Source organism: Lagenorhynchus albirostris, chromosome 18 (assembly GCF_949774975.1).
Source record: "Lagenorhynchus albirostris chromosome 18, mLagAlb1.1, whole genome shotgun sequence".
Classification (NCBI taxonomy): Eukaryota; Metazoa; Chordata; class Mammalia; order Artiodactyla; family Delphinidae; genus Lagenorhynchus; species Lagenorhynchus albirostris.
This window is the reverse complement of record NC_083112.1, coordinates 16111683-16130702: the sequence shown is the minus strand read 5'-3', so window position 1 is coordinate 16130702 and position 19020 is coordinate 16111683. Positions and strand designations below refer to the sequence as shown.

The following is a 19020-nucleotide window of genomic DNA, read 5'->3' as shown; positions in this document are numbered from 1 at the left end:
CAGGGCTTTCAATAACCCCCTTAAGTCCAATAATTCACTGGAATGCCTCACAGAACTCAGGAAAGCTATACTTAAAATTTTATTAGGAAGATTACAGATTAGAAACAGCTAATGAAGAGACAGCTGGGCGGAAGAGAAAATAGGAGCGATTGCTAATGGATTTGGGTTTCTTTTGAGGGCAATAAAGATGTTCTAAAGTAGATGGTGTTGATAGTGTACCACCTTGTGAACATACTAAAAAACCACAGAAATGTACACTTTAAAAGAATGAATTTTATAGTATGTGAATAATATGTCTATAAAACTGTCAATAGGCTTGGTAAGAGTTAGGAAGTATAATGAAAAAGTATCCCATTGAACAATAAGAGCATTAAGAATTAACTTGATGGGCTTCCCTGGTGGCACAGTGGTTAAGAATCTGCCTCCCAATGCAAGGGACACGGGTTTGAGCCCTGGTCCGGGAAGATCCCACATGCTGCGGAGCAACTAAGCCCGTGTGCCATAACTACTGAGCCTGCGCTCTAGAGTCCGTGAGCCACAACTACTGAGCTCACACGCCTAGAGCCCGTGATCTGCAACAGGAGAAGCCACCGCAATGAGAAGCCCACACACCGCAACAAAGAGTAGCCCTCGCTCACCGCAACTAGAGAAAGCCTACGCACAGCAACGAAGACCCAACACAGCCAAAAATAAATAAATAAAATGAATAAATTTATTTAAAAAAAGAAAAGAATAAACTTGACATGAAATATCTTAGGCCTATGTAAGGAATCTACAAATCCTGATCTAGGGTCATAATCAAAGACCTAAATAAATGTTTAGGGTATGTTTCCAGATATTTTGAAATATTCTGAAAAGTAAATTCTTCCTAAATTCACATATAAATTTAATAGTATTCCAAAGGATTTCTTTTGAGGAGGATGTGTCAAAAGTAGTATAAAAATATATGAAAGAGGGACTTCCCTGGTGGTCCAGTGGCTAGGATGGCTAGGACTCCACGCTCCCAATGCAGGGGGCCCGGGTTCAATCCCTGGTTGGGGAACTAGATCGCACATGCCGCAACTAAGGGTCTGCATGCTGCAACTAAAAAAGATCCCGTGTGCCACAACTAAGACCCAGGGCAGCCAAATAAATAAATAAATAGTTTAAAATATATGAAAGAATATATAATATAGTATAGTATAAAAATACATATGGAAGAAATAAGTCAATGTAAGTTCATCCATTGTAACAAAAGTACCACTCTTGTGGGGATGCTGATAATGTGTGGGGGCAGGGGATTTATGGGATCTCTCTGTACCTTCCTCTTAGTTTTGCTGTGAATCGAAAACTTCTCTATTAAGTATAGATCGTCCCCAACATAGGATGGTTCGACTTACAATTTTTCGACTTTATGAAATTGCGAAAGCAATAAGCATTCAGTAGAAACCATGCTTAGAATTTTGAACTTTACTCTTTTCCCAGGCTAGCGATCCTTTTTCATGATGCTGGGCAGCGAGCTGCAGCTCCCCGTCAGCCTCGTGATCACGATACACTTACAACCATTCTATACCCAGACAACCATTCTGTTTTTTACTTTCAAGTCAATAAATTAATGCTATATTCCACACTTTATTATAAAATAGGCTTTGCATTAGATGATTTTGCCCAACTGTAGGCTAATGCAAGTGTTTTGAGCACGTGTAAGTTAGGCTAGGCTAAGCCACGATGTTCAGTGGGTAGGTGCGTTAAACGCACTTTTGACTTAACAGTATTTTCAATTTATGTTGGGTTTATTGGGATGTAACCCCATCGTAAGTCGAGGAAGATCTGTATATATGGAAGAATACATATATAAGAATAATGGACATTTTGAAAAAGAGAAGAAGAGGTAACATTAAAGATAATATAGTCTAAAAAACATACAGAGGAGATAAGGGTCATATCAGATACCAAAACACATTATAAAACAATACTGATTAAACGTATAGTATAGGCATAGGACTCACAGACAGAACAACCAATCAGAATGAAAAGTCCAGAAGCAGATTTAAAGTTATTTACAAATTTAGCATGTATCAATGACAGCATTTCAGTTGAAAAGAGAAAGGATGGATTATTTTATAAGTTTGGGATAACTGCCTAAACAATAGGAAAAAAATAGACTCCTGCCTCACAGATATAATCAAAAGTTTAGTAGGTTAAAGATGTAAATGTAACAAAAGTTTCTAGGGCTTCGCTGGTGGCGCAGTGGTTGAGAGTCTGCCTGCCGATGCAGGGGACGCGGGTTCGTGCCCCGGTCCGGGAAAATCCCATATGCTGCGGAGCAGCTGGGCCCGTGAGCCGTGGCCGCTGAGCCTGCGCGTCCGGAGCCTGTACTCCGCAACGGGAGAGGCCACAACAGTGAGAAGCCCGCGTACCGCACCAAAAAAAAAAAAAAAAAAAAAAGTTTCTAATGAATCCATTAATTACTAGGAGAAAATACAGTTTCTCTTAGTTTATTTATATAATCTTGGGTACAGAATGTCCTACATTCTGTAGGACATTTAAAAAAAATCTTTATGCCCAGAAAATTAAAGTTAAGACAAACCGGATGGAAACTTGTTAGAGTATATGTAGTTCTAAATGTAGAATACACACAGATGTACAATAAATATATAGACAGGGCTGTTAAAACTCAATAATATAAATATTCGAAGTCAATATCTTATGTTCAGAGGACATGAACAGACATTTCACAGAGGAAGCAATGTACATGGTCAATAAACATTGTTTTTAAAATTCAGTCTCACTAGAAATCAAACAAAAGCAACTAAAAACAAGATCCTATTTTTCATCATTAGATCAGCAAAGATTAAAAAGAATTATATACTCAGGGTGACAAGAGTGTGGGAAAGAGCATTCTCAGCCACTATTGGTGGGAATATAAATTGAAACAATTTAGCAATAAGCATTTTTTTTTTGCTATAGCCCAGCAATAAGCATTTTAAAAAATCTTAAATATGTAACTACTCTTTGATGCAGAAATCCTACTTCTAAGAATTTGTCCTAGGGAAATACAAAAAAAGAATTTGTCCTAGGGAAGTAACCAGTTATTTGTACAAAGATTTATTTGCAAGGATGTCCACTTACACATTGTTTATAAAAGTAATAAAAAAGGAAATAATATAAATGTTTCATAGCAGGATATTGATTAAAGAAGTTATGATATGCCCATACTATAAAATAGTGCATCTGTTCAATATTTTAATGGTGTATTTATTGACATGGACAATATTTACTACATATTGGTAAGTTAAATTATAACATGGCATGAGTATATTTTCTAAAAATTGTAAACGCTACTATATACACTATTTTGGCAAAAGTCTGAAAGAAAATAAACCACCAATGTTGATTCTGGTTTGTTCTGGTGACAAGATTATGGACACTTTTTCATTTATCCCATTTCCACCTTCTCTGTAATTATGTAATAAAATGATGATTATCAAAGAATGACAAAATTCAAAAATCTAAAAGGAAATAAATGGAGAAATAACTATTAAAAAATAAGAGTCCTGAAGACAGAGTCTCTTTGTGACTATATCTCTGAATATAAGTTAGGCTACATGGGTTCCATGAAAAAAAAAAAATCCTCTGGACTTCACTAAATGCTGACCTGAAAGGGAGAGAAGCGCCTGAATGTTCTTTGCGAAATCCCACCTGCACGATGCTATTTTAAAAATCGTACTAATGGTCATAAAGGATCTTGAAAGGTGAAGGCTAAATAAATTACAATGACGGAAACAAATCAGCAAAAATAATCTATGATCTGGGAATTGTTATGTGTGTGATAAATCATCTCAGCAACAAAGGCCTGCTTTTTTTTAGATGCAGCCACATAACCCCTGCTGGGGGATTCCTAAGGAGAGCTGCCGAGCTGGCTGTTTCATTTCGTGATTTACTCTTCATTTCTTCCAAGAATATTCAGACTGAAATTGGACTGCCTGTTGTTATGCATCCTTAAAAAACAAAAATAAATTCTAGCAGAATGGGAGCAAAACTTGGTTCTCTTATCTAACGCATTCAGAGGTCAGTTATAATAAGCAAAGAGACTACTCTGTGTGACAGACAAAAAGATATGGGACCAAACAGACATAAGGGAGAGTTTTTTCCTCCCACAAATGTGTGTATGACATGTGCAAAGTGCATAAAGCAAGCCCTGGGATGGTCCAATAGCGCACTCGCTACTCTGGGCATTTTCCACTTCATTTACCTTTTATATGCTGTGCCTTAACCTACACAAAATGTAGAGAAATTTGCATGATTTGGTTATTTATTATTTGAATATGCGGTTAATGAGGTCTCCTGGTGTCTTAGGTTGGGCACCAGGAAATAGACTCTGAGACAGAGATTTGTGGGTGGGAAATCTATTGGGAACAACACCTATAAGGGAGCCAGGGGAACAGGACAGGGGCAGAAGGTTGGGCTCAGGTGACCTCATGGGAAGTTCAGGAGGTGGGATGGCTCATCCGAGTTGTCTCATATTGAGGCAAGACGGCTGGATCTTTGTACTGTCTTCCACTTGTACCTATCACTCACCCCTTTGGAAAGGGGCCTAACCTTAAGAAAGGCTGCTTCCTTCAGGCAAGTCCTTGAGAGGACTCAGCTGAAAGCCATCAGGAGCCAACCCTTCCGGCACCTGGGGGTCTCCAGCCTGAAGGGGGATCTAGGCTGGGTGCTATGGACTGAATGTTTGTGTCCCCCCTTTTCCAAATTCGTATGTCAAAACCATAATTCCCAGCGTGATGACACTTGGAGGTGGGACATCTGGGAGGTAGTTAGGGTTAGATTAGGTCATGAGGGTGAAGCCCCCATCATGGGATTAATGCCTTTAGAAGAAGAGGAGGAGACACATGAGATCTCTCTCTGCGTGAACGAACCAAGGAAAGGCCATGTGAGAACGTAACCAGGAAGAGAGCTCTCACCTGTACCTGGCCATGCTGACACCCTGATCTCAGACTTCCAGCCTCCAGAAACCTGAGAGATAAATGTTTGTTGTTTAAGCCACAGTGGTAATTAGTTTTGGCAGCCCGAAAATTTTAAGATACTGGGCATTGCAGCAAACACTATAGACAGTAATACCCTGACTTATATTAACAGTAGAACATTTCTCAACTCTGTCCTGCTCAGGTAAAACATGAGAGGCAAATTAATAGTTGAAGGTAGAGTTCTTAAGAAAGCAGTTATGCATTTTAATCAAAAAGTATTAACTTGACTTCTAGAATGGTAAAGTAGGAATAATTGTTACTCTCCACCTCTTGCCCTGTTATCAATCCAGGTCATGTAGTAAGTTGTTCTGTTAATAAAGAAGTGAACTTAGTATCCAAGAGAAAAATTTGAATTATATTTGTTTCCCTCTGTTTCTGTCACTGTCACTTTTCTATCTTATTTGGAAGACTAAAAAGGCCACTTAGGGACTTCCCTGGTGGTGCAGTGATAAGATGACACACTCCAAATGCAGGGGGCCTGGGTTAGATCCTTGATCAGGGAACTAGATCCCACATTCATGCCAAAACTAAGAGTTTGAATGCCACAACTAAGGAGCCCGAGTGCCACAACTAAGACCTGGTACAACCAAATAAATAAATAAATAAATTAATTAATTAAAAATAATTTTTAAAAAGTCACTTAGGGTAGGCTGCTTACATTTCATAATAAACAGTGAAATTTATTTTGTTTGTTTTTCTTTTTTCTTTTATTGGCCATACTGCTCAGCTTTGGAGATCTTAGTTCCCTGACCAGGAATTGAACCTGTGCCCCAGCACTGAAAGTGCCAAGTCCTAACCACTGGACCTCCAGGGAATTCCCAATAGTGAAAAAGCTTTGATTTGAGTTTTATCTTGAAAAGTGAAATAAAAATTGTGAAAGTATATTTACTTTATATTTACCAAAATATAGGCTATAATGATAACTACAGGCTTACTCTTAGAACTAAGAACAAGTCCAATGACTGACTGGAATTTTTGGACATAATTTTTTCCAACAAAATCTTATAATGGCACAAGTGGCATTTTTCCTTTGTATTTTATTTGTGCAGCATGAAAATGAAGATGGATATTTAACAAAATGCTTGAGGGTTTTATTAGTTTTCCCACAGTCTCTCAATCCTTCAGTTAAAACTCACAGGGAGTTGAACTCATCTTTGGAAACATCTCTGCTGTCTTCATTCTTTTGGATGTTTCTCTCTAGTTGTGGACATTTCCACTTGGACATCCAAGAGACATATCAGTCTTCACGAGTCCAAAACAGACCCTTGGTTCTCAATTTTCCCTGCCCCTTCCCCACCTCTACTCCATTTTCTCTCCTCCAGCTGCCCAAGACAAATATTAGGAATTATCCTTGATTTCTTTTTTTTTCTTCTCTCACATGTGACATCCAATCCATCAGCAAGTCCACCTAGCTCTGCACCCCCAACCTGACTCCTTCTCACCACCTCCACTGCTTCCTTCCAGAGCCAGCCACCATCTACACCTGCCCAACCAACTTCAACACCTTCCTAATGGTCTCCCAGCTTCTACTCTTTGTCCCTACAACTTCTCTCCACAGAGCAGCCAGAGTGATTTTTAAATGTATTTTTTTTATTAGGTACAACATTTACATGGTTCGAAGTTCAACACACTATAAAAAGATAGGCTCAGAGAACTCTATAACCTCCTCCTGCATCCCTCACCCCAATTCTCTAATGATATTTATTTCCATTGGTATCTTTTTTTTTTATCCTTCTAGGATTTTTTTTTTTTTTCGCAGTACGCGGGCCTCTCACTGTTGTGGCCTCTCCCGTTGCGGAGCACAGGCTCCGGATGCGCAGGCTCAGCAGCCATGGCTCACGGGCCCAGCCGCTCCGCGAAATGTGGGATCTTCCCGGACCGGGGGACGAACCCGAGTCCCCTGCATCGGCAGGCAGATTCTCAACCACTGCGCCACCAGGGAAGCCCTATCCTTCTAGGATTTTTAAGGCAAATGCAAGCATATGCAAATATATCTCTCACCTTATTACATAAAAGGTAGCCTACTATAGAGACTATTCTACAGTGTTCTGTATCTTGCTTTTTTTCACTTACCAATACATCCTAAAGCTCTTTTCATATTAGCACATAGAGATCTTCCTTATTTGTTTTTCCCGCTGCTTATCATACCATCGTTTATTTAACCAGGTACCTTTTGCTGAGCAAATAATGCAACAATGAAAGACTTCATACAGGTGTCATTTCATACATGTGGAGCTGCATCTATGGGATAAAATCACAGAAATACAGTTGCAAAATCATGTATTTTAGTGTATTTGCCAGTTTCAAAATGAAAATTTTAGAGATAAATCTGATTGTCACTTGCCCTGCTTAAAGGCCTCCCCCAATTCCCCATCCCAATCAGAATAAAAACAAAAAGCACTGAGACCCACAAGGCCATCCCTAATCTTAATCCTAAACAACGCCTTTGCCTACCTCTTCAATGTCAATGTCTTTTCCCCTCTTTCACTGTGGACTAAGCTCATTGGCCTTCTTTCATCAATCTCATAAAATTATCTTTCATGAGGCGCAATTTCACTTTGTAGTTGATTTCCGTTGTGTTTGGACTGTATTGTCAAATATGTGTAAAAATCAAGTCATCAACTCGAGACGTGACAAAGAAATTGACCCTAGAAGGGGAGAATAGATGTTAATGTTTAATGGGGATGGGTATTTATAAGCAGTCATTTGATAAGTAAACGTTTCTAAGTTATGATGACTTTTACTCTCCTTCATAACTTCAAACTTCAGGGATTCAGAGAATGAATGCTGAGATAATGAGGACTTTCTATCATTCTGTAGCTGGGTGACCACAGATCCCAGACACATAAAGGTGGAAGTCTAACCTTACACAGAAAGCCAACACGGTCGGAAAAGAACAGTGGGCTGGAAACGGCAAGCGCTGTGTTCTGCCACTAAGTAAGCTGTGGGAGCTTAGGCAGGCCATTTCATCTTTCTCTGCCTCATTTTATATGTATGAAAAGGAAGAAAATGGAATTCATCATGAGTCTCAACCTTTTCACTCCCCAGGGATTCCTTTTATTACCCCCACTCATTTTTATAATATGTTGAGAAATTTTATCTACCGAAAGTTATTTGTTACAATTTATGTTACCATGTTCATTGTTCACTGTTAGCATGTTCATTGTTAATTTATCAACACTATATATAATTTTGAATTCTGCTTAGCATTAAATAATCAGCTGCTGTTGGCTGACCCAAAGCAAAGAAATTCATATTTTCATTTGCCTGTGTAGCTCTATCTTGTTTAATTCCTAAGGCTGGGAATCTCAGGACCTACATGACTGTAAGTTTCTTTACCAGTCTGGGAGTCAATGTCATGTATATAATCATCTAGTCCAGAGGATTTTTATTTTAAAAATTTTTATTATTTATTTATTTATATTTTCGCGGCACTGGGCGGCTTGTGGGATTTTAGTTCCCCGACCAGGGACTGAACCCGGCCCTTGGCAGTGAAAGCATGGAGTCCTAACCACTGTACTGCCAGGGAATTCCCTAGTCCAGAGGATTTTTTTTTTTTTTTTTTTTTTTGCGGTACGCGGGCCTCTCACTGTTGTGGCCTCTCCCGCTGCGGAGCACAGGCTCCGGACGCGCAGGCTCAGCAGCTATGGCTCACGGGCCCAGCTGCTCCGCGGTATGTGGGATCTTCCCGGACCGGGGCACGAACCCGTGTTCCCTGCATCGGCAGGCGGACTCTCAACCACTGCGCCACCAGGGAAGCCCCTCCTGAGGATTTTTAGATGGTGCCTCACAGAGCCCTGGGGCTCAGAGCTGAAGTGACGGTAGGGAAGGAGGAGGTGAAGCAAGGAGTCTTAGGGCCCCCAAACCTATTTTATCTAGAGTACCTCCACTTTTTTTTCTGTCCTGTATATTGTGTTCTGCCTAGGATTTTGTTTGAAGAAAGGGTTTAAGCTATTAAAAATAATTTGAAAAATACATCAATCAAACTCGATTGTATAGATGAGGATAATGAGGCTCAGAAAAGTTCAATGAAATTTGCCCAAGGTTACAGAGCTAATTAATGGCCAAATGTTCAGTCAATCAACACATACTTATTGAACATTGTGGAAATTAAAATTATAAAACTTTGATTCAGTCTTGGTCTAAAAACAATCTATGGGTCACCATGATGTTTGATCAGAAGCATTAGGATAAAAGAATCTTTTCTTTTTTTTAATTCAATTTTTGTTTTTGGCCACACCCCGTGGCTGGCAGGTTCTTAATTCCTCGACCGGGGATCGACAGTGAAAGCGTGGAGTCCTAACCACTGGACCAGCAGGGAATTCCCTAAAGAATCTTACTTTCACGAACTGGTGGAGAATTGACATTAATGTGCATGCTACTCCTGTTTGGTAAGAAAAGGAAGAGAGTGCAGAAGAATATCTGCGTGCTGGTGACCGCGGGAGAGCGATGAACAAAGAGTCCTGTTAGAAGACAGGCCAGGTGGGGTAAAGGTCTTATTTCAGTTTAAATTCTTAGGGGTTCTGTCTCTGACTGTCACACTATTGCTATTTTTTAGTGTCACAGAGGAGGAGCCAAGATCATCTATAAGGTTTTTTATTTCATTTCCCAAATTAAGCATGTTACCTCTGAGCTTGGAAAAACCTGTGGCTATGCGAAATGTGTTAATTTAATCTATAAGATATATTTGTAATAAAAGTCAATTGATTGAATTTGCTCAACTTAAGCTGATAATAAATTCTCTGGCCTTATGATAGTTTACCTACAATGGGGTGTTAGGTATGTTCGGTTTTTAGTCCCAAAACTACAGACTCTCTGGTTCTAGCTTTCTCCCTGCAAACTATTTGAAATAAAGCGTGTCTTTGGCAGATTCAAAGACAAATGTACCACAAAGCCTCATTCTTTCTCAGCACCAATCAAGTCAGCCATTCTTCTAGGCATTGAGGATACAGCAACGAACATGTGGAAAGAGTTTCCTGCTTCCATGGACCAGAATTGGTTCTCTTGGTTTCTGGTCCAATGCTGTTTCTGCTACACTGTGCAGACTGAAGACTCATTCTGCTCTTTTGCAAATACTTGTCATTACAGAGTGTGCTTATGTCTCCCCCATGTTATTTATTCATTTATTCCACAAATATTTATTGAGTAGCTTCTATTACCAGACTATGCTAAGTGCTAGGCATCCTGATATGAATTAGCTCTCAAGGTGCTCACAGACCTATGGAACAGAGACTTGTAAGCAAATTTCAAACCAGCATAATAAGTACGATGGAGGGAGAAGAACGAGCTACAGACATACTACACAGCTGCAACTGATTAACTCCCTCTGGCATGATATCCAAACTTGGATTTGAAAGGTTAATAGAGGTTTCCCAGGCAAACCCAATGACGGCGGGAGTAGGAATGGCATATACAAAGGTACAGAAGAAACGAGAGAACATGCACGGTCTCAGAACTATCTGCTGTTTGGTATTGATGGAGTTTGAAGCACAAAGTGGATGGGAGACAGGAAATTGATGGAATCTCTATGTAATGCCCTCTGTTTTCTCTGTGAGTGAAGAAAGACAGCATTTTTGGAGACTAAGGGAGGCAGAGGCTGGTAGGAAGTTTGAAGAGAGGTTTAAAAGAGCTGCTGAATTGTTTATAAAATAGAAAGGATTAGGGAAAAAACAGAAGGTCCATTCATGGGAGACTGGCCTAATAGATTATAGTTCACTTGTGCAATGGAATACTATGCAGCCAGGAAAAAGGATAGATACTGATATGAAAAGATCTACACGATATCTTATGTAGTGAAAAGAAGCAAGATGCAGAACTGTGTGTGCTACTTTAACTTTTGTGTAAAAGGCAGTAGGAAATTAAAAATATTTCCTTACATGCATAAAATATCTCTGGAAGAATGCATGTGAAAGAGATAGCTTTGGTTGCTTATGGTAAGGGAAGCTTGATAGCTGGGTTACATTGTAGGGGGGAACACTTTACACTGTGTAGTTTTTATTTATTTATTTATTTGGTTGCACTGGGTCTTAGTTGTGGTAGGCAGGCTCCTTAGTTGTGGCATGTGACCTGTTAGTTGCAGCATGCATGCGGGATCTAGTTCCCTGACCAGTGATCGAACCCGGGCCCCTGCATTGGGAGCGTGGAGTATTATCCACTGTGCCACCAGGGAAGTCCCCTACACTGTATAGTTTTGAATTTTGGATCACAGTAATGTGTTATCTACTCAAAAATAATTTAGAAGTGAAATCTCTAAAATTTTTTTAATAAAATGAAAAGGAATAGTTTCTTAGGACAATGGAAGATAAAACTAAATTTTGGCGTCAAGGCTATGTTCCTCTGGAACCTGGTACTTACGCCTAACTTGAGGAAATGCAAAGGGGAATCTTTATTTTCATTAGCGGAGCCTATTTGAGAAAGGTGATTTGGTTGAATCATGGGGATCAGAGCTGTAGAGAGTCTATAGAAAAACCTAACCAAGGCTTCTGGCTTGGCTTCTTGCAGCCCAGGGTCTCCAACCATGGCTTCTGCAGCTTATTTACAACATCTCTTTGGTTACATCCAAGCAGCCCCTTAAATTCCTTTACTGCACTTCTTGGTGCAAAACCATCTTGGTACAAAGTGAATTAAAACAGAACTTTGCTCTTCAGGAGCTAGGAAGTTAAAGGACCCTGATTATTTCATAATGTGTGAACAAATAACGAACAGGACTAATTTTTGTGTGTGGATTGTTGAATCTGGTTCATTCTCTCACAAGCAAACCCTTTTATCTCTAAGCAAGTATATAAAGAAATGTTCTGGGTGTCCGACAGCAAGCCTGTGAAGTACTGTCTACGGGCCACATAACATCAGGGAATGAGGATGCAGGGATGACCAATCTGTCATCCCTGGGGTCTGGGACCACACGGGGCAATGACAGAGACATGAAGAGAACATTGGAATAAAGTGTGGTCCTTGCTATCAGGGAGGCATGAACGAAATTCCGTGGGAGCCCAGAGGTAGGAGCAAGTAACTCTGCTTGCAAAGAGTTAGGAAGGGCTTCATGGAGGAGAAAATATGTAACCCAAGTCTTAAATAAGGAGTTGAAGTTGAGGGAGGTTGAGAAAGACATTCCAAGCAGGGAGAATACAGTGGGCAAAGGCAGTGAATATCAGAATAACATGGTTCGTTCATGGGACACCAAGCAGCTTGCCCTGACTCCATGGCAGCCACTTTTCAGGGAGTGGCAAGTATCCGGGCTGGAAAGGAAGGTCCGGACAGGGTTATAAAATGTCTTGGGTGCCGGGCGAACAAGTTTAGACTTTGTCGTGTCAGTAAAACGCCATGCTCTCAGTCAACAGGCTCATTCGGTACTTTGCCATTACTCTCTAACCTGTTTTAAGCAGGTCGTCCTTCTGTTGGCTTTCATACTCTTGTTAGACACAGAACAGGGATGTGGAAGGCAGGTTGGTAAACAGTGTTATCTTCCCCATTCTTCCTTTTTCTTCTTCTCTCACATCTAATTAGTCATCAAAGTCTATTCTGTCACAAATGCTTTCTTTGTTTTTGCCTTAGATCAACCATTTAGCAAGCATTTGCCTGCGGCAAGTACTGGGCTAAAGACTTTATACACACCGTCTTATTCAACCTTCAAACAGCCCTGTGAGGTCACGTTTTAGTCAGTGTTCTTGGTAGCAGGCAACAGATGTCTTAAGTAGAAAAGCAATTTACTGGAAAGTTATCAGGCAACTCACAGAATTTATAGGAAGGTAGAAGACTAGGTTCAGGGAAGAGCCAAGGGAAGAAGCAGAGCACAAAGTTGGGATCCAACCTCAGCTACAATTCCCAGGACATGCCCCGCCATGCCTGTGGATGCTAATCTCACCACAGAGACTTCGAAGATTCTCAAGCTGACCACAGTGCCTTTGCATCACCACCCCCCAGCACAGAGAGGAGGGAGAGCATCAACTGGCTCTACTCAAAGCATGAGGAACAGCTTCTCTTTTGTGGCTTCCCAATCCCATTGGGATTCATTCAAATTAGGAAGGATGTCTAGATAATGCACTTCAAAAACGACAAACACCCATGAGTGCATTTTGTAGATGAGGGAATAGCCTTATAGCAGGTAGGTTAGGTAGTCAAGCAACTCAGCTAGTCAGTGGGGAAGCCAGGCTTGGAGCCCGAGTCAGCTTGTTTGCAAAGCCCACGTGTGATGCAGTCCTTTGCACTGCCTTCTCTAAACGATCCCAGCTCCATTTCACAGCCCACACACCAGTCCACGCTCCCGTCACCTCGTCTGCATTACCGCCTCCTACCTGATCTCCCTGCTTTGTGCTCCCCCGTCTCAGTTCATTCTCTACACAGTTGCTAAGATAATATTTTTTGAGTACCATCCACATTACATCAACCACTTGTTTAAAAATCCGTGACTCACCCCTTCGAGAGCCTTTCCTGATTGATATCCACGCCGATCACTCAGTAATCAGTGAAATAACGTCGTTACAGTGCTATCACAGATGCATAATTTATACTACACTAGGTTATATTATGCATAGTCTCTAGCTATTCCATTGATGTGTGACTCTGCTAAGGTCGGAGAGCCTGTCTTTGCTGCTTTTGCGACTCTAATGACAGTTACTAGCATCTAACACCTTGACTGTCTTCTAACTGAATCCTGGGGCCCTCCAGGAGAGTTGTGGTACTATCATCAATGTTATTATTTGCAGAGCACTTCTCATTGGCGAATTCATTATTAGCTTCCCTGACATTTCCCAATTGCTTCCTGTGTTTCTCTGCCATATATACTGTGCCCTACCTAGATTTAGTGTGTTACAAAATTGCTAATAATGTTAACAATTTTATTTCAGCTTTTGGAAATGTTTCTTTACTCCACCCCCAGATACTGTAAGTTGAGGAAAGGTAAAAAGTGGTATATTTTTTCTTTGAGCTGGGAGGTGAGAGGAAATATTATTTAGAGCATGTCCCTCCTTTCCAATTAGGAATAATAAAGGTTATATAAACACGGTGCACCACATGCGATTAGGGAATCTGCCTGGCCAGGTGACCAGCTTGAGGTTCCTATAAGAAAGCCTCTTGCCTGGTTCCTGAATTGCTCTCAGATGGCAGAGGGCATCATTACAACTAATAATGCTCTGGACTCTCAAAAACCTCTAGACCCCTCTAAATCCAGATCAAGGAGGCCAAGGGCCAGAGCGCTGTAGGTGTTCTACCTCCCACCTCTCTGTGCTCCAGTCTCGAGCAACATTTTTTGAAGACTTGTCTCTTTCTTGAGTTTATGACATCAGAAGAGGTCATACCTACACACACAGCACACAACTTGAGGATCGCTCCCACCACTAGAATGAACAAAACTCAGAATTTATTTAAACAATACTCATATAGGCTGTGGTCTCTTCATAGATGTCAAGAGGAAGGATAAAAAGGTTAGGGTTTCTGTCTTCAAGGGGTTAACCTTCTGTATGGGGAGACAAATCTATTAAACGTACAATTGATGAATAATGGGATGAGGTGATAGAGTAAGTCTATACTGGGTATAAGAATGGCACATGGAAGGGAGTAATCCACTCTGTTTGGTGGCGGGGCGGGGGTGTGGATACCCAGAGGACTTACAGACGATGAAATGCTTGAGCTAAGACTGAGGAAAGAGTAAGAATTTGCCAGACAGATGAAGTGGGGAAGAACATTCTAGGAAGAGAGCAGAGAGGTGTACCATGGGACGAAAGGCTTAGGTTATTGTCAGGTACCTTGGATTCTGAAGATGCTTATTGAGCACCCATTCTTTCCTTCTCTGCAAATTTCCTAGACAGGGGGTTGAGCGTAACTGACCTCGCTCCCGGCTCCAGGGATGGGTCTTGATTGGCCTTAGCCAGCTGGCATAATCCATTCCCCTGTCATAGCTGGTTCACAGACAGGCAGGTCCTCCAGGCCTAAGAAAATCAGCCATGGCATTCCTCAGGTATATTAGTTCAGGGCTGGCTATGTCCAATCAGAAAGAAGCCCAGGACTTCGGCTTGACAGTTGGGGAAGAAGAAGCATGTAAACCCGAGAACCGCTAGTTTCCACTTTGTTACTTCAAGGGGAGCCCACCAGAGGAGAAAGACGTCACATGGAGCGAAGGGAATTGCAGAGAAATGGAGCCAAATGACCTGAACAAACTCCGACCAGAGATTAAGTGGAGCCTTGTGTTCCCTTCATTCTCTGAAAGATCAAGTCCGATTTTTTGTTACTTGCAGCTAAAATCATTCTACCTGACGCAGTGTCACTGGATTTGAGGTTGGAGGGGGTAGAGGGTGGGGAATGAATGGACTGGAGAGGTAGGCATGGGCCAGACGATGGGTATAGTTTCAACTCTAGAGACAGGGAAAGCTGTCAAAGGTTTCAGGCCGTGTTAGGGAGTAACAGGATCTGATGTGAGTTTTAGAACGATTACTCTAGCAGCGATGAGAAGCGTGGCTTCAAGGGAACACGTCTGGGGCCATGAGAACAGGAAACCATGACACATTGCCACTTCCTTCATCATGCCATTCAAGGGTGCATGTTCTAGCTCCTTTTTGCATGAATCTCAAAAGGGAATCAGATTTTTAAAAATGCTTAATCTGTGAACATATGAAATAGGACACAAATTCTTCAGGATTTTATACCTGGGAAGTCAGGATGTATGTTTCAGATGCCCATAAAATTCTTCAGGGATTGAATGTAGGAGATCAAAGTTAGGGTTTTACTGTTCGGGCTATCAGTAATATGTTGGCCTCCTTCTGTTTCTCGGTAGAACTTCCAATTTGTTCTATATTCCCTCTTAACTCTTTTTATTTATTTGTCAGTGCACTCTTTTTTCTCATTGTTTCGAGTTTTTTGTTTTTGCTTTTTTCTCCCTAGAGACAGGATGGCAGTTGAAGAAAGAAAAATGTTGAGTCAATTGGCACAAAAGCCCTTTTCCCATGGTATCTCTTCTCTTGAGGGGAATTAACCTGATGCTAACCAATTTGACTCAAGAGGAGGCATCTTTGATAACAAATATTCGTCCCAATCTCTTTGGACTCCATTTATTAATTGCCAAGTCAATTCTATTGATAGGAGCTCTGTGGGTATGTGACTCTGCTCCACTTCACTGGAAACTGTTCTGTAAAGATATTAAGATTTAGTTAATCTTTCTGCTTGCTTGTCATCGCTGAGCTTCCTCTTCATGCCTTGCACTGTGCTTGATACTGGGGACAATAGGAGAGGAAAGCTGAGTCTCTGCTTAAAAAGGCTTGTAGTATAAATTCTGATGATGGGAGGTGTTTTCCTAAAACCAAGTCAATGAGGCCTAAGCAATAACAGTGGTTCCTATCTAAGATGGCTGTGTTATGTTGATCCTTAAACTCATGAGAGGTTTTAAAAAGCCTGATTAGATATATACAAAGAGTTTCAGATGCCGTTCTGCCAGGACTCCAGTGACATTAGAATTTTGGTCATTGACCACCGACCTTCAGTCAAGGTCTTTGAGGATAAAGATGATCTCATTCTTTGTTAATAGAATCATTTCTCTCCCTCATGTGTATAATTTTAGATGGAAAATGGAGCCAAAAGCAGGTACTTGTAGAAAAATGTGTTATCCCCCAAAGTTGCCACAATACACAAAATGTCCATTCTGTAAAGAACTGTAGTTATATGTGAGAGTTAGGGATTGTTTCCTCCAAATGAATAAACCATCTTGCCCAAATGGCAATAAATTTCACCTCTTCCCCATTTCACTATTTCCTATGGGCGATATTCATTCTCCAAAGTTCCCATTTAATTCCTTCTTACACTTTTTTTTTCTCTTTTTTGGCCGTGCCACGTGGCTTGAGGATCTGCGGATCTTAGCTCTCCAACTAGGGACTGAACCTGGCCCTCGGCAGTGAACGTGCCGGGTCCTAACCACTGGACCACAAGGGAATTCCCCCTTCATACATTCTTTTAAACATTATTTGATGTAGGAGATTTACAGCAAAACTGACCGCATACTTGTGCACCAGAACCCGAGTGTAGTCCTGACCTTTTATTTTCAAACCAAAATCTTTTCACATCAACTCCTCTCCTCTGCTTGCTCATTGGACTCTAGAGCCAGTGACCCTCTAATGATAAAACCAAGATATGAACCAAATCGAGCTCTGTCCTTGACTTCACAAGGGAGTTAATCACATCTAGAGCCTGGCTCAGAGCAGGCACTGAGCAAATATTTGCTGGATAAAAGAATAAATGAAGATAATGTCTAAGGAGTTGTGAGTTAGTTTGAGTTTTCTTGAGCTAAACTGAGGACTCTGGCAGATTTAAGACCCTTGAATGACAAGCTGAGGAGGTTATATTCTCATTTCTGCTTTCAGTCAGCAAGTTTTTGAGACCCACCCCGCTCTAGGAATAATAGTCTCACTTCCTCTTGACCAAAGGCACTTGGGGTTCCTCTGCTCTTGGGTTCCTAAGGAGGGAGTTCACTGGTCACAGTCCCTGCCCCTTGCTTCAGCCCAGGTCGGGGCTAGTGTAAGGGTGTGTCTGCAGTGGCATCAAAGTTATTAGTAAAGAGAAAGCCAAGAAGGAACAGAAACATACACTCTCTTCCTCCTTCTCTTTTCTTTCACTATTTCACCCTATCACCATTTCCCTAGAGTGGGTTCCCACTCCCACTTCATTCTACCCTGTCCTCCGAGTTCCTCTGCAGAACATTCCAGAAGAGCTGGTCTTCCTTTGAAATATAGATGACCCTAATTCCTGTCTATTGCTGGCAGGAATGCAAAATGGTGCAGCCACTTTGGAAGACAGTTTGGCAGCGTCTCACAAAAATAAACATACTCTTACCATGCAATCCAGCAGTGTGGCTCCTTGGTATTTATCCAAAGGAGTTGAAAACTTAAGTCCGCACAAAGACCTGAACACGGATGTTTACAGCGGCTTTACTGATAATTGCCAAAACGTGGAAGCAACCGAGATTGAGTAGGTGAATGGTGCCTTCAGACAATGGAATATTATTCAGACAATTCAATATTATTCAGTGCTAAAAAGAAATGAGCCATCAAGACATGAAGGAACTTTAAAAAACATGTTACTAAGTGAAAGAAGCCAATCTGAGAAGCCTGCATACTGTATGATTCCACCTTTACGACATTCTGGAAAAGGCAAAACTATGGAGGCAATAAAAAGATGAGTGGTTCCTGGGGGTGGGCGGCAGGGAGGGTGACTAGGCAGAGCACAGATGACTTTTCGGACAGTGAAACTATTCTGTATGATACTATATGATGGATACATTTCATTATATTTTTTACTTTTATTATTATTTTGTTGGCCGCACTGCACGGCTTGTGGGATCTTAGTTCCCCAACCAGGGATCTAACCCACACCCTCGGAAATGAAAGCACGGAGTCTTAACCGCTGGACCGCCGGGGAATCCCCTATACATGCCATTACATGTTTGTCCAAACCCACAGGATGTACAACACCAAGAGGGAACCCTAAGTTAAATGATGGACTTGGGGCGATAATGATGTGTCATTGTAGGTTCACCAGCTGTAACAAAGGTACCACTCTGGCAGGGGAGGCTGTGCGTATATGGGAACAGGGGAGATATGGGAAATCCCTGTACTTTCTGCTCAATCTTGCTGTGAACTTAAAATTGCTCTAAAAAAATAAAGTCTATTCAAAACATACATAGATGGGTAGTTAGATGATACAGCTGTAGATGTAGATATAGATACAGATATAGATATAGATACAGATACAGATATAGTTATAGATATAGATATAGAAATGAAATTTACTTCAGACCTTTGAGTACATGAAAACCTATTTTTAGCCCAAGGTTTCCTGGGCTAAAGAGGAGTGGGGAGGATTGAAGAAGAAGATTAAGGAAAAAGCCTTGCAAAAGCCTTGTGCTTGCTTCCAGCACAGGTAAGTAGGCGAAAAATCACAGGCTGTTTTCTGTTACTCAATGGGCCCCCCTACCAAAAAAAAAAAAAAGACATTGGTCTGATCAGAAACATTAGATGCTACCAATGGAAGAGCA

The 19020-nt window shown here is 41.1% G+C and overlaps 1 long non-coding RNA gene across 1 annotated transcript in view; it reads right to left on the bottom strand.

The window, feature by feature from the left end:
- The window catches only part of LOC132508869 (uncharacterized), a 41501-nt gene that overhangs the window by 13860 nt on the left and 8621 nt on the right, over nucleotides 1-19020 (bottom strand). The window contains exons 2-3 of the long non-coding RNA XR_009536801.1: nucleotides 7464-7657; nucleotides 7083-7250 (exon numbers count right to left, since the gene is read on the bottom strand). This is a non-coding gene — a long non-coding RNA (uncharacterized LOC132508869). The remainder of the gene's footprint in view (nucleotides 1-7082; nucleotides 7251-7463; nucleotides 7658-19020) is intronic.